Below are 13903 nucleotides of genomic sequence, written 5' to 3'. Positions count from 1 at the left end.
TCATGTCAAAATCTCTTTGAACGGAACAAAGTCGGATGAGTAAAGCATCCTTTTTTTCCTCGGTGAAGGCAAAACCTAATCAAGAGAAGTTAAGAATAATCTGGGTAAGATTGGTGTGTCATTGTCAAAACCGACAATCAAGAGAAGCCTTTTGTGAATGTAAATACAGTACCGAACGTTTAGAACTAGACGCAAACCACAGACAGCGTGATTGCGCCGGCGAGCCTGATTAAGCTTTGTCAAAAATCATCTTCTTCACAGACAAGGAACAAGGTCAACTTCTATAAAGACGGATGTGAAGAGAAAACTGTTGTGAAAGAAAAGAGCAGCTCATGATCCAAAGCATACCAAATCAGATGTCAAACATGATGGAGGCCTTACAAAGGCTTGAGCGTGTATGGCTGCTCATGGAAAATGTTGACTTTGGCTCAAAACTTTTTGCAGGCTAGCAAATGTAAAATCCTTATACTGTTTGTATAAATCACATTACTGATCTGAACTTAGTCCAGTCAGTCCCCAATAGTGATGAATCTGTTCAATAGACCCTTCAAGTGTGACGTCACGTTTAAGTGCGCCCCTTGCGGTGGAGGGCAGGGCGTCAATTTGTTTGTTAGCAGCTAGCAAGCTAAGATAGCTTGAAAACTTCGATATACAGCAAGACAATTATTTCCGGACACAAACGATTTCATGAATGACAATTTACACCATGAAAGTAGTGATTGACGTACTGCTTCAACCAAAAACAACATACTTTAAGCTTCTGCTTCCACTTTGCCTTCCAACAAGCTCCTTTTTTTGTAGCTAGCGGCTCCAAACAGCTGGTTTCAATGAGTCGCAGTAATGTAGTGTCCTACTCGGGACGTTTTTTGTGACACTTGACATATTTCCCACCTTTTAACGAAAACGCTCGCCGAAAATCAAGCTCTGTACATTCATTTGTTATGGGATGTTTGCCCTCCGGGAGGCGCCACTGGAGCTAAGCAGTGACATCAGCTGGAAGGGTCTATACCCAGATAGCAAAAGATGTTTAATCAACGTTGAATTAGGGTTAAAATGGATGATTTTTGGTTACGGTTGAAGATTGATTGGTCAATCAACATTGATTCAACAGCATTATGCTAACATTGAAGTTTGTGTTTAAAAGATAACATTGAATCAACGTTGTATTTTGGTTGAATTAAAACGTTTGAAAGGTCAATGTTTAATTAACGTTGAATCTATGTTTGCCCTTCTCGTTTTTTTTTTTTTTTTTCCCCTTCAGCTGAGAAACTGACTAGGAGAAGGGGAGGGGAAGTATTCTGGGGACAGGTGTGTAGGTGGGGGGTGTTAGAGTCTTTAAGCATTTGTAATAAATATAAAACATAAAGCTAACTACTTTGCGGATTTCATTTATTGCGGGTATTTTTTGGAACCTAACCCCAGCGGAAAACGAGGGAACACTGTATTTGTAAAACTTGTAAATTATTTGAATGTACTCGAAACACCTGGCATTTCCACCAAATAAACTGTACACGTTAGAGTTTTTATTTGTGCATTTCAGCCCAGTCAGCAAAAACATGTGGCCCACATCCGGTATAAGTCCGGCACAGGTGGCATTCAGTTGACACTGGCATAAGGCATGTGGGCCGAACATGGCCCAGGAGCGGCAAAGGTGGCACTGGCTTGACTCTGGCAAACAGGATGTGGGCCAGTTGCTGTGTGACGCATCTGGCTCAGATATTAATTTACAACTCTGGGCCACATATGTATAACCAGTCTTGTCCCACTCTTAAATGCAGTTTCAGATTATTTTTTTTCTACACAAATTTTTTACACATACTTATTTGCATAACAGATGTTAAGAAGAATTTTAATACATCATCACACACACATTTCAATATGTTTCTGGTCAAACAATCAAAGTTTGTGTGTGAATTCCTTGAACGAACTTTCATGAAGCTTCCAGAGAGAAGTTCTTCGAACGTGCGTTCACCATTTTTTTGTAGCGATTCAAGGGTAAGTATTTAATTTTCCTATGTTTTACATTTGACATTTTATGGCTTCATATTGACACAACTACTGACTTGACTTCACAGACATTGGTGTGTGCGTGCGTGCGTGTGTGTGTGTGTGGTTATCTAAATTTTCCCGTTAATAGTTTCAATGCCATAATATTTAGTTAGGTGCACTCACTGGCTGATCAGAGAAAATCTCATTTTATCTGACCAGTTTTGTTTCAACCTGCAACGCATAAACTTTAAGTCTAACAATTCTAAAATAAAAACAACTATGAATATTCATATGAAGGAGATAATTATTTACATTTAGTGGAAATCTGATTCAGAGGTAAAGCTTTTAGGGGGCAATATTGTATTGAAGCTATTTTATTGACGCAACTCTGCGAGTATAATCATATAAAAAGGTACCAAATTATCACTAGCACCAAATATTACATTGTTCTGGGATAATATTCAGCTTGTATTGTAAAATATGCAGAGCTTGAATTATGTAATTTTTTATAGTGCTGTGTGATATGTACATTGTGTGCATAATATTATATTAAAAAATACAAAAGAGGAATGACTTATGCGTTACACACGTCCCAGGTTATGTTTTAAAAATCTATTATATATCTCATACAATTTTAATTTCATCGAGTTGATTTAAATATCTACTGTACTTTCTAACGTTATTGGATCGCTGTTCCACAGTACGCCACTAGATGGCGGGACATGCTACTAACCAGACTGACACACACAGTCATACACAGCGTAGAAGAAGAAGAATTTGAAATTACCGGCAGCCGTGCTAAGAGCGGGAATCCAAACGTCGACGTTCTGTGTTTCAGGTCGGTAAAAGTTACATTAAATAACACAAATATGTATCACCATGTCCATTGTCAGTTGGGTCGCTAAACATATGTGGTTTTTAGAGGTGGTTTTAGTGAAGAAATTGTTTCGAATCATCCTAAACGTTGAAGCTAAGTTGCTAATTCCGAATGCCTCTTAGCAATGAGAGTTACTACAAGCCTATCTGTGTGCTATGTTGCTGATATGCTAGTAAGCTAACGAACTGCACTGAAGCCCTACAGGAGCGTTTACATGAAGAATGTATCTTTTTTCAGTCGTTTTTAACAGGCTGTTTTAACAGTGGAAGATAGAACATTGAATAGCGTTTTCTTTTAGGTTTAGTTTTTTAAAGTGAATTAAGTCCACTTGTATAGTAATGTAAGGTTTATCTGTAATTTGTTTAACTTCTGTATATAACTTAGTTCATCACGAAATCTAGTCGAGTCATGCTTCAGGATATTTATTTGGTGAGGCAAGTAAAAGTATTTTTTAGTAATTACTAATTATTGAGCCTATAATGAACTTCACATTTTTTTCACACTGTAATAAAACAAAGGTGTAAATGTTGTACTTTGTTGCTTTTAATATCATTTGTTGTCTGTTGATGTACAGGTTACTTGTGCTGTTTTGACGAGTCACATGGCGTACAGGTGGTGCCAGCGTCTTCGAAACCAGATGGCTAATTAGTAATTTACTACTTATTCAAACTAAGAAGGCATGTTGTACCTTGGCCAGAGCTTGGTGGACCACTTTGGTAAGTAAACAAGTGAACAAACACTCAAAATATCCATTTCTAAGAATCTGAAGAAAGCTTAGGTGAACTACCTTTCACCACATCCAAATGTTGAAATTAGTGACAGAGAATATAACTTGGCACAGGTTTAATGGGGAAGGAGAACATGCAGAGGTCTGTCTTACCTATAAGGAGGAAGAGGGCAAAGTGCAAATTTTAAGGTAATATTGGTATGTTTTCAGAATTCATAATATAAGATAACATACTAATTAATAGAATATCGGTTGTGCCCAGGTTTCAGGCTCTGAGTGTTTCTTCAAAATGTTCTGTCCACAAAATCCATTCTGAGGAGTAGCGCAAGATAGGTAAATTATTCTGCGCACTGTACTACATGATTGTGATGATATTATTGCGGTAACACAATGCTGACTTGTACAGTAAGTTTGAAACTTACATGCTGTGTTGTTGATATTGTTTAGGTGCACAACTCACTTTTCAAGACTACAAACACAATTACAGCTCTACAACAGGCACCTAGACCCATTTTTAATTTAACTTGTGAGTAATAATAACTACTATGATTATGAAAGAACACAATCACATTGTGAAAAAAAATGTTGAACAGGGTCTTCTGTTTGTTTCAGGCAACCCTTTTTGCGGTGCTTGGGGACCAACCGGAAGAAAGGGAAATACTGTGTTCGTAGTTGGTAAGTCTTTCAAAGGTCACTGTTATAGAACCAAATCAGCATAAATCTTAGCACACTTTTTTTCTTTTTTTTTTCTTTTTTTTTACCAATTTGTAAGGCATAATTATGGAGGACCAAAACTGCCCAAATTCAAAATATATAAATGACTGACTAAATAAATAAATGACTAAAAGTGAAAGTAAAAACGGGTGAAAAAAATACAATTCAAAAATGAAATACAAATGTATTATTTTTATTTTCAGTTTTAGTCATTTAGTTATTTAGTTAGTCATCTGGGTGGTGGGGGGTGGAGAGGGGGTGATGTATATGAATATTGCAAAATTTAGTAAAGGTTATGTAATTTACTTAAAAGTAAAATCTTCAAGCATCGGGAGAATTCTATCAACAAAAGTTGAGTGCAAAAATTAAATGAATTAATAATAATAATAATAATGTCGTCTCATAGATTAATCACCTGGCTGTCGTTGAAGGCACCAATTCGGACATCATCAGACGGATGATGGCAACTGTGATGACAAATGCCCTGAGCTGTTAAATGAATACAACTGGGCAGGGAAGCAAGACAAGCGTTGCATTGGCAAGAAGGCATTCAAGGAGACAGTGATGCAAGACTGTATGTGTGGTGAGTTATCGCCTATGTAAACTACTTATTACAACACAGAATTGTTTTTGAGCAGAATGCTCTGAGCTGCTTTCTTTTGTTGTGTAAAATCACTCCACCTGGGGTATGGAGTCAGAATCCTTCCAATACCCGAAACCTCGTAATAAGGGTTTGACTCTCCGAAAACATTTTTGTATAACTGAAAAATTGTTTTGAATTGTCCCAAAATATTTTTGAATGACTGAAAAATCCCAGAAAAAGCTTTAAAAAAAAAACACTAAGAAAAGACACATTTTAAAAGTGCGGCTCCACATAGACATTATTTATCTATTAATTAGAGAATGGTCAATTCCGAAATCAATGGAAAAAAAACAAAAAAAAAACATCATTGATACTTCACAAAAACAGCAATTAGTATATGTATCTTTGTCTTTTCATTAATATATTGCAGTCAAGATGGACTCCATCAGGCCAGGGCTCTACACTAAGTTTTCCACTACTAGCACTGGTGCGAGTAACATTTTTGGTTGCTCGCACAGCACAGGATTTGGTCGCACCATTATTTGTGGAGGTGCAGCATGACCTGGCTTCGGCATACGCAACTCGATATATTTGCAAAATATTTTATTGGAACACGAGGTTTGCCTGCAACAGTAGTGGCTATCAAAACAAGTCAATCATTTCTAATAACTTATGTCAACATTATTTTCTTTATCTCAGTAAAAATCAGTATTTTTTTTTTCTTCACCGCTGCTCCCCTTACCTTTTCATCCCCTTACCTTACTCGCTCCGAAGCTTCTAGATTTCACCAGCTAGACAGCGAGTTAACGACGTTCCAAATAACCAGACTTCATTTTCCTTTTGTGCTGTTAATTTGAACAATGGCCTCTGACCATTACCCTCTTTAAGTCGTCGTAAAACTAGAAAATAAAATAAACAATGTAGCTAACTATACACGACACACTTTCATGCTAGTAGCTAGTTACATTGCACATTCAATATTCTGTAATTGTCTTAATTAACTAAAACAAATCTAGTGTTTTTATATTGACATCGCATGTATTTACCAACATTGTCAAATTCAACAAAAAAGTGTTACTTAATACTTACTGATAGTTACTGTAACAACAGAACAGCTTTTTTCTAAAACAATAAATTGTATTAGATACTAACTCTCTTCTCTTTTGTAATCTTGTCTTTCAGTTGCTGCTCGACAGCTTGACCGTACACTGACTCAGCAGGACTTTGGTGTTACTGTCAAGCATTGGCTGCGTTTTGCTCATGAGCGTAACGGTGGCATCCCAAGAAATGCTAGTGCCTTGGACGCAACTGCGAACGCAAGTCAAATTTAGTGTGTGTTTTTATAGACTGACGTACAGTCAAAGTGAAATGGTTACCGCTTTATACACTGATGTTCCTACAGTTCATTTCATTTGTTTATTTCATTCCTTTGTCAAAAAAAAGAAAAATACAATAAAAACAAACGTTATTTGAGGCAGAAACCAAACAGGTGTTATTTTCTTTGCCTCCATTCTCCCCAGAATTCAGTTACAAAGTACTGTGTTTTGATTTCTAATAAATGTTTGAATATTAAACATATTTTCTGTCCTAAGATTTTCATACATATGGAAGTATGGTTAAGGAAATCAACAAGCTGATAATACATCCAAGTAAGTTGTAAGACATCTGCAGAAACACTAGGTGAAAAACGTACGGTAACTTTTTTTTTTTCTAATGGACTAACCCAATATTTTTTGTTAGTTTAAAAAAGTAGTTCTATATTAATGTGCATGATAATAGTAATAATAATAATAATGTACATTTTGATTTAAATTCCAATGTAAATGATGATTAACTTAAAACATTTATTCCTCACATTAATTCACTATATGCATGTAGATTCTGATTTAGATGGTAGTTGAAACAACATTGTTATTGTGTGATATATGGTTACAAAGCAAACGTTGACTCAACATTTTATCAACCTTGCACTTTCTGTATAATTTAAATGTTAGAATTCAATGTAAAATCAACCAAAGATACATGTAGATTCTAATTTAGATGATGGTTGAAACGACATTGATATTGTGTGATTTATGGTTAAAAAGCAAACGTTGACTCAACATTTTATCAACCTTGCGCTTTCTGTTTAATTTAAACGTTAGAATTCAATGTAAAATCAACCAAAGATGCATGTAGATTCTGATTTAGATGATGGTTGAAACGACATTGATATTGTGTGATTTATGGTTGAAAAGCAAACGTTGACTCAACATTTTATCAACCCTGCACTTTCTGTTTAATTTAAACGTTAGAATTCAATGTAAAATCAACCAAAGATGCATGTAGATTCCGATTTAGATGATGGTTGAAACGACATTGATATTGTGTGATGTATGGTTGAAAAGCAAACGTTGACTCAACATTTTATCAACCTTGCGCTTTCTGTACAATTTAAACGTTAGATCTCAACGTAGATTCAACACTTAAGCCGAACTATATTTCAACGTTGATTCAACCACATTTTGCTATCTGGGTATACAGTGTCTCACAAAAGTAAGACAGTACACCCCTTACATTTTTAGTTAGGATAGTACTGAATTTAACACACCTGCTCTTCATTCACAGTTGAGACCTTACAATGCTAGAAGTCACATGACATCGGTAAGGGAACATTTCACTTAGGGGTGTACTCACCTTTGTTGCCAGACATTTTTGGCTTTGTGAGTACATACCAACTACTTTACATTGTTGTCCATGAAGACATGATCATTTTTTTTATTTTTTTTTACTAGAACATTTGTTGGATGATGTAAGATACTTTTTTTTTTTTTTTTTTTTTTTTTAACATCACCTCCCCGCAACTCTGAACAGGATATTAAAAATTAATGGATGAATGGCTTTCCTCATATTTACATTGATTACTTTTGTTCACGTACTTTCAAGCCCCAGAAAATTCAGGTGCACTTTGGAATTGGAAGTACACAATGGGAAACGATTTACTGTACTGAACTTTCAACCCATTAGAATTCAAGCTCACGTTGAATCACTCGTTACGCTGTATTAACCATAGAATGAAAACAAGTAGTCTGATAGATCTGAAGCCCACTGCCCCTAATCACAAAAAAAAAAAAAAACAAAGTGACCAAAGTTGGTTGTCCACTAAATTTACAAAAAAAAGAAAAAAAAAGTTGGCTAATCATCTAAAATTGGCGTCTCTTGGTGTGTAAACACCCAAGTGCGGCAGCTGTGAAGAAAAAAATAATAATTGGCCACCAGCCAGAAGGACGCTGTTCCGTCGTGCTGTCTCTATGTGGAGGCTGAAGATAAGCGCCAGGTATGATGGCGAGGCGGGGAGAACCGACTGGACACACACAAAAATTGAGGAAGATATGCCAAGAAGGGGGGGAAAGAATGCTGCCAAGAGAGATTTAGCTGGATACACAAATTTCTATACAAGCATGTTCGACACAGTCATGTCTTCCAACTGTGATGGAATCAAACTTCCACTGTGGCTGAGTGCACAAAACATGTGCTCAACATTGGCCGAAGCATCTCAGCTTATGCTGTGGTGCCTTGCGACCCGACTTAGCGCTGTATGGTGGCAGTGAACTCAATTAAACTCACTTAACAATAAGCAGTAGTTTGGAAAATAATCAAGAAAGCATCCACAAGGAGGCTTCAAGATGTTTTGACTGTCAGATTAAATATAAAACAATAAGAATTAGTTATGTGTTTTTTAAATGACATGTATTTGAGCTACACCTCTGCCTTATGAAAGTCTGTGTAGCTTAATGCTACACTATTATGAAAATGCCATCGACAGGCTAATGGTTAGCATCGATAGTCACAGTTTTACAAACAAAAGATATTTGAACATGTACACAGATTATGTAACAACAATAGATAAATAATAGTAATCATTATCCGCTACGAAAATGACTAATATTACAGTACAGTGGTACCTCGATTTACGAATTGAATCCGTTCCAGACCCGTCGTCGTATAATGAAAAAATCGTAAAATGAACAGCAATTTAGATGTAAAATGGCTAATCCGTTCCAAGCCTCCCAAAATTCAAATGTTTTATAAAGTATAAAATATGCATCAAAACATGTAACAAATACATGTTACAATTAGATTATTGCACAATAAATGAGAGTTGTGCATAATGTAAAAAACAAAGACTAAAGAATAAAAATGATGGTCATTTACCTTTTTAACTGCCATCCTCATCATTTTTCGCCCTCTTTGGTTCATGTTCTCTCTTTCCTCTCTTTTCTTTTTTTAACGATCCTTCAAAAATGTCCAAAATGTTCTTTCGTAACAAGAGGCAACTGTACATAACTGAACCACTACAGCATTAGTACCAGATTCTTCTTCTTCTGTTTGTGTCTGCATGATGGTATTATACTGTACTGCCTCCTGGTGGCCAAGGCAGGCAAAACCCATTACATTGAGGTGCAGCGTTAAATCATGAGGCACAAACTGTTGCATTATTTACACGCTATTTAATTAGGTTATTACTCTGTTTTTATAAAATACAATATTATAGAGTGTTATTTTTTTTATTATTAAACAAATTTTTTAGTTTGTTAGGGAAGGATAGAACAAATTAATGACTTTCCATTTCCATTCATTCCAATCTGAAATGGATACAATACACTATTATTTTTATTCTGGTAATATTTTCAAATTCTTAAAATGATTTTTTTTTTTTTAAAGGCATAATATGATCACAGGACATATACAAACACAAAAATTATAACTCAAATTCACACCTATGGATAATTTATATCCTTCAACCAACCAAACAAAACATGCATGTTTTTGGAATGTGAGAGGAAGCTGGAATATCATTCCAACTCCAAACCCTGAGCTAAAATTCCAACCTCGGAAATTTGAGGCAGACATGCCAACCACGCCATGAAGCCCGCTATAAAAAAATAAAATCAATAAATAAATAAGTACAATGCTGGTACCCCACTGTAAATCCTGACACATTCCCAAAAGATTCTCACAGACGCAGAGGCAGCTCTGACTAACGCTTTGAGCTCCTGGAATGACAGCAGGCTCAAGAAAAACAGGAGACAACTTGAAGCTGAGAGTTGAGCAAAAGGTTGCGATGAGTCATCATCTCTAAGGAGGCACTGCAACCATGAAGATTAGACTCAAGATGTGACGGTATAAGCTGCCGGGAGGTTCTCTGGGCAGGAGCGTTTACTTTGCGCTTTAAGAATCACTCTGGAAAATCTCAAGTAGTGGCTGGGATGTTATCTCCTTGGAATTGGTGCTTGGAGTAAAAACCCGAAAGTAGTGAGTCCTCCGAAATGGAAGTACAAAGTGAGCGTCTAAATAAGTCATTTTTAAGTCTCGCATTGCCAGAAGGTAAAGATTTTCACGCTTTCTTATGACCTCCACCAAAGTGATTCTATTTTTTTAACATCATTGTTCACCACATTATGACTTGAAACAAATATTTTGGACTTGTAATATTTCAACATTGTTCTCTTAAAATTGTGAACATTCTCATCATATCCATCCATACAAAAAAAAGAAGCTAGTACTCTATGTTACTTAATAAAAGCATCCTCAATTAAACAGTGTGCATCATAATTAGTTCATTGCGGCGCCTTCTGGTGTGCTTAACTTGGCCACCAGGGGGAAATATAATACAGTCATGCAGACATAAACAAAGAAGAGCTTCACAACAACTGTAAATGACACAGCATCAAGAAAATTTGAGTATTTTTATATTGTATATTCTTTGTGCTCATAACCACGGGTTAAAGCATTTATTAGCACATATGTGTTAGCATAAAACTAGCAGTTATGTGGTTGCTTCAAAATACACAACTTGTAACTGGGTTTTATGTTAAATTTGGCAGTATTTTAACTGTTTAAATAAGTTGAGAAGCCACTATTTTGTAGCATCATGAGCAATTATACCTCTTGGGGATGTCGATTATTTACATGTTTCAGTGAATTTATACTGATTCTTTTTTTTCTCCCACAAAAAGTATGACACATTCTCTGAATATTTCACCTTTAATTTTTGTCAGGACTGACATGGAATTATCTGATTGGCTGTTGACTAGATAAAGAGATTAAAGATTCCTGACATCACATAGCTACTGACATCACATAGCGTATTACCAGTTGAAACTAGATGCTGTTGCATCAGTTCAAAACAGAGTCTTGACCTCAGGGTCATGACCCAAACATAACCCTTGCATGACAGTAAACATAACTCTTACATGACCCTTGTCACGACAGTAAGCATAACCCTTGCATGACTCTAGTCATGACAGTTAATGTCAACATTTAGATACACGGTTCTGTATCTATGAAATATTACAATTAATCAAACCATTCAAATTAGTTTTTTATTTCCAAAACACTTTATATGATGATTCACAGCGTAGAATTGCTGTTGACAGTCTGCAGTGACATGTGTGACGAGATATACCGCTGACAAGAAATTTGGTTCTGTGTGTCCTTCTGTGGGGGTCCATGCATCGCTAGCACCCCTCTCTGAACATCAGCAGAAAACCGATGATTTTCTTATCCAGTATTTTCTTAAATGAGCACTTCCGGCCATTTTGAGTCAATATCTCCAGTGTGCAGCTGGATCAGTGTGTGCTCATCATCATTGCGCCGTGCTGATTCGGCTCAGGGTCATTCGGGATAGCGTCGCCGCACCGGTAATAGAAGCACTTGAAAATAAGAAAAGCAGGCAAATGCAATCAAGTGTGTTTTTGAAATCTAAAATGTCCTGTACTGTTTTTTTGTTTTTTTTGTCTAAGTGATTTTTTTTCTTTTTTTAAGCATAAAAATGAGTCAGGTGTGTGTGTCATCCGCGGACAAAACTTCAAATGTCATTTCTTTCTTTCTTTCTTTTTTTTTTTTTTTAATAGAAATGCTCCAGTTCTGTATTTTGACATATATTTTGGTTGGGCAAAAATAGCAAAATGGCAGTACAGTACAGTGGAGCTGGGGTCAACACGCCTGGAGAGATCCATGGTTTAAACCACTTTTCAAAACATACGTGTTAATTGAAGACTCTAAACTGTCATATCAGTTGTTGAGCATGAATGTTTTTTGTCTATATATTCAAATTATATTATTAAATTATATTCCTGCCAAAATTACAAGTCACCCAGGTCATGAAGTAACAAAGCAACCCCAGAACGTAAAGCTACCACCACTTATGTTCAGTTGTTGGTATGATTTTTTGTTTTTTTTGTTTTTTTTGTAATGCTGTTTTACTTTTCTGTTTCTTTCAAAATGGGTCCTACAGATCTTTGTTTGTAAAAGTCAATAGCAACATTGGTGTTCACTAGTGTTCTGCAAATGCAAATTGAATGGCGAAGTTCATGTCACGCTGAGATACTTTAATGTCACTTTTTCATTTCTGGTCTGCGTGCGGAGTATTTTAATAGCATAACGAACATAACGTTGCTGTCAGTGAGTGACATTAAATCTCCAACCTGATTGGTTTTAATGTCTGTGCAACAGTGCGCGGACATATTAATAATTTGATTGATCATTGGCTGCAATTAAATGCTCGCAAGTGATTGCTGTGATCCACCTTGCATGCAAAGCTTTTAATATGATGAAACTGCACAACTTTAATGATCCTGTGTATATGTGATTTAGGTAGCATCTGTGGGGGACAGCTGCGAGAAGCATCCATCCATCCATTTTTCTATATTTATTACGGTGGCGGGTGAGCTGGAACCTATCCCTGCTGGGGAGGAATTGACTGGATTGGTCACCAGTCAGTCACATAGCACATATGAGAACAATTTACATCCAAAATAAGAGCTGCATAAGCATTTACGAAGATATTAATAGTTTTGACTGACACTGATTGGAGACATAGCTACATAAGGATGAAATGTGGAAATATGTATTCGTCCAAAAAATGTTTTGTTTTGTGTCCATCTTCTTTGCGCTTCTTGGATTGTTGCCGGTGAACACTTGTCCAAAAACACAGCATGACAGTTGTGTTTTCGCAGCATCTGTAATGCCAGCCAAGTGATTCAAACATCTGGGCCGAGCAGTCATGCTTGTTAAGGACATCTGTGCTGTATTTGCAAACCAAAGTGAGAAGCCTGGAATGCGATGGACGCAGAACTTTGAGATGACATGTATATGTATATGTATACATATATATATATATATATATATATATATATATATATATATATGACACAGACACACACACACACATATATAATTTATAATTTCTCTTTCTGAAGAGAAATTGTGTTTAGTCCTAAAAAATTGTACAAATAATTTATTTGTGCTTTTGCATATTTAGAAAAATGCTACAGTATATAAACTAATTTATTTGTAATATGGCAGTAGGGTTATTATAGTTTTTTATAGGGAATTTTCATTTTAGTTGGTTTTTATTAGTTTAGTTCTTTAAAAAATGTTTTGTTTTAGTTTAGTTTGTTAGTTTCAGCATTAGTATTAGTTGTTTTTAAAAAAATATATATGTGCGCAATATTTAAAAAATACCATAGGAGCGACGTCATCTGAAGGTGCTTTTCTATTGGCTGCTGTTAGATGACATCACTTCTGTGTGACATACTTTCAAACGTCATTATTCCGGTTTATATCAAAATAAATCTACTAAAAATCACATTTGAAATCATCCCCAAAGGCTCATGAATTAAATTAATTACCAAAGACTAAAACGAAGGACATGTTTGCTGTAATTATAGTTAGTTTTAGTTTTGTAAACATAAAATATGGTTTCAGTTAGTTTTCGTTTTTTAAAAAGCATTTTCATTTTTATTTTATTTCGGTAACAATATTGTTTTTTTAATTTTAGTTTTTCATTAGTTTTAGTTAACTAAAATAACCTTTAATGGCACCTGTTTTTCGATACCCTCCCTTCTTACTTTGCCCATCTCCAAACATTTTTGTTTTGTTTATTTTATTTGAACTGAGTCAAATGCCATTTTTAGCATATGTCGCGGGCCACTGAAAAATAGACGGCGGGCCACAAATGGCCCCTGGG

At 35.7% G+C, this 13903-nt stretch overlaps 1 long non-coding RNA gene across 3 annotated transcripts; it reads left to right on the top strand.

Moving 5' to 3' along the window:
• The first annotated feature begins 1640 nt into the window (after positions 1–1640).
• LOC144019326 (uncharacterized) lies at positions 1641–7340 on the top strand. 3 transcript variants are annotated; one of them, XR_013283628.1, is made up of 8 exons: positions 1641–2827; positions 3441–3582; positions 3708–3782; positions 3856–3926; positions 4041–4119; positions 4206–4268; positions 4714–4890; positions 6073–7340. It is a non-coding gene; the product is annotated as an uncharacterized LOC144019326 (long non-coding RNA). The 3 variants fall into 3 exon arrangements; XR_013283629.1 differs by having other exon boundaries at positions 3441–3782; positions 4739–4890; XR_013283627.1 differs by having other exon boundaries at positions 3441–3782.
• The last annotated feature ends 6563 nt before the right edge of the window (positions 7341–13903 follow it).

The sequence above is a fragment of the Festucalex cinctus genome, chromosome 5 (assembly GCF_051991245.1).
Source record: "Festucalex cinctus isolate MCC-2025b chromosome 5, RoL_Fcin_1.0, whole genome shotgun sequence".
Lineage (NCBI taxonomy): Eukaryota > Metazoa > Chordata > Actinopteri > Syngnathiformes > Syngnathidae > Festucalex > Festucalex cinctus.
Note: the sequence above shows the minus strand (reverse complement) of the source record. Positions and strands in the feature narration are given on the sequence as shown.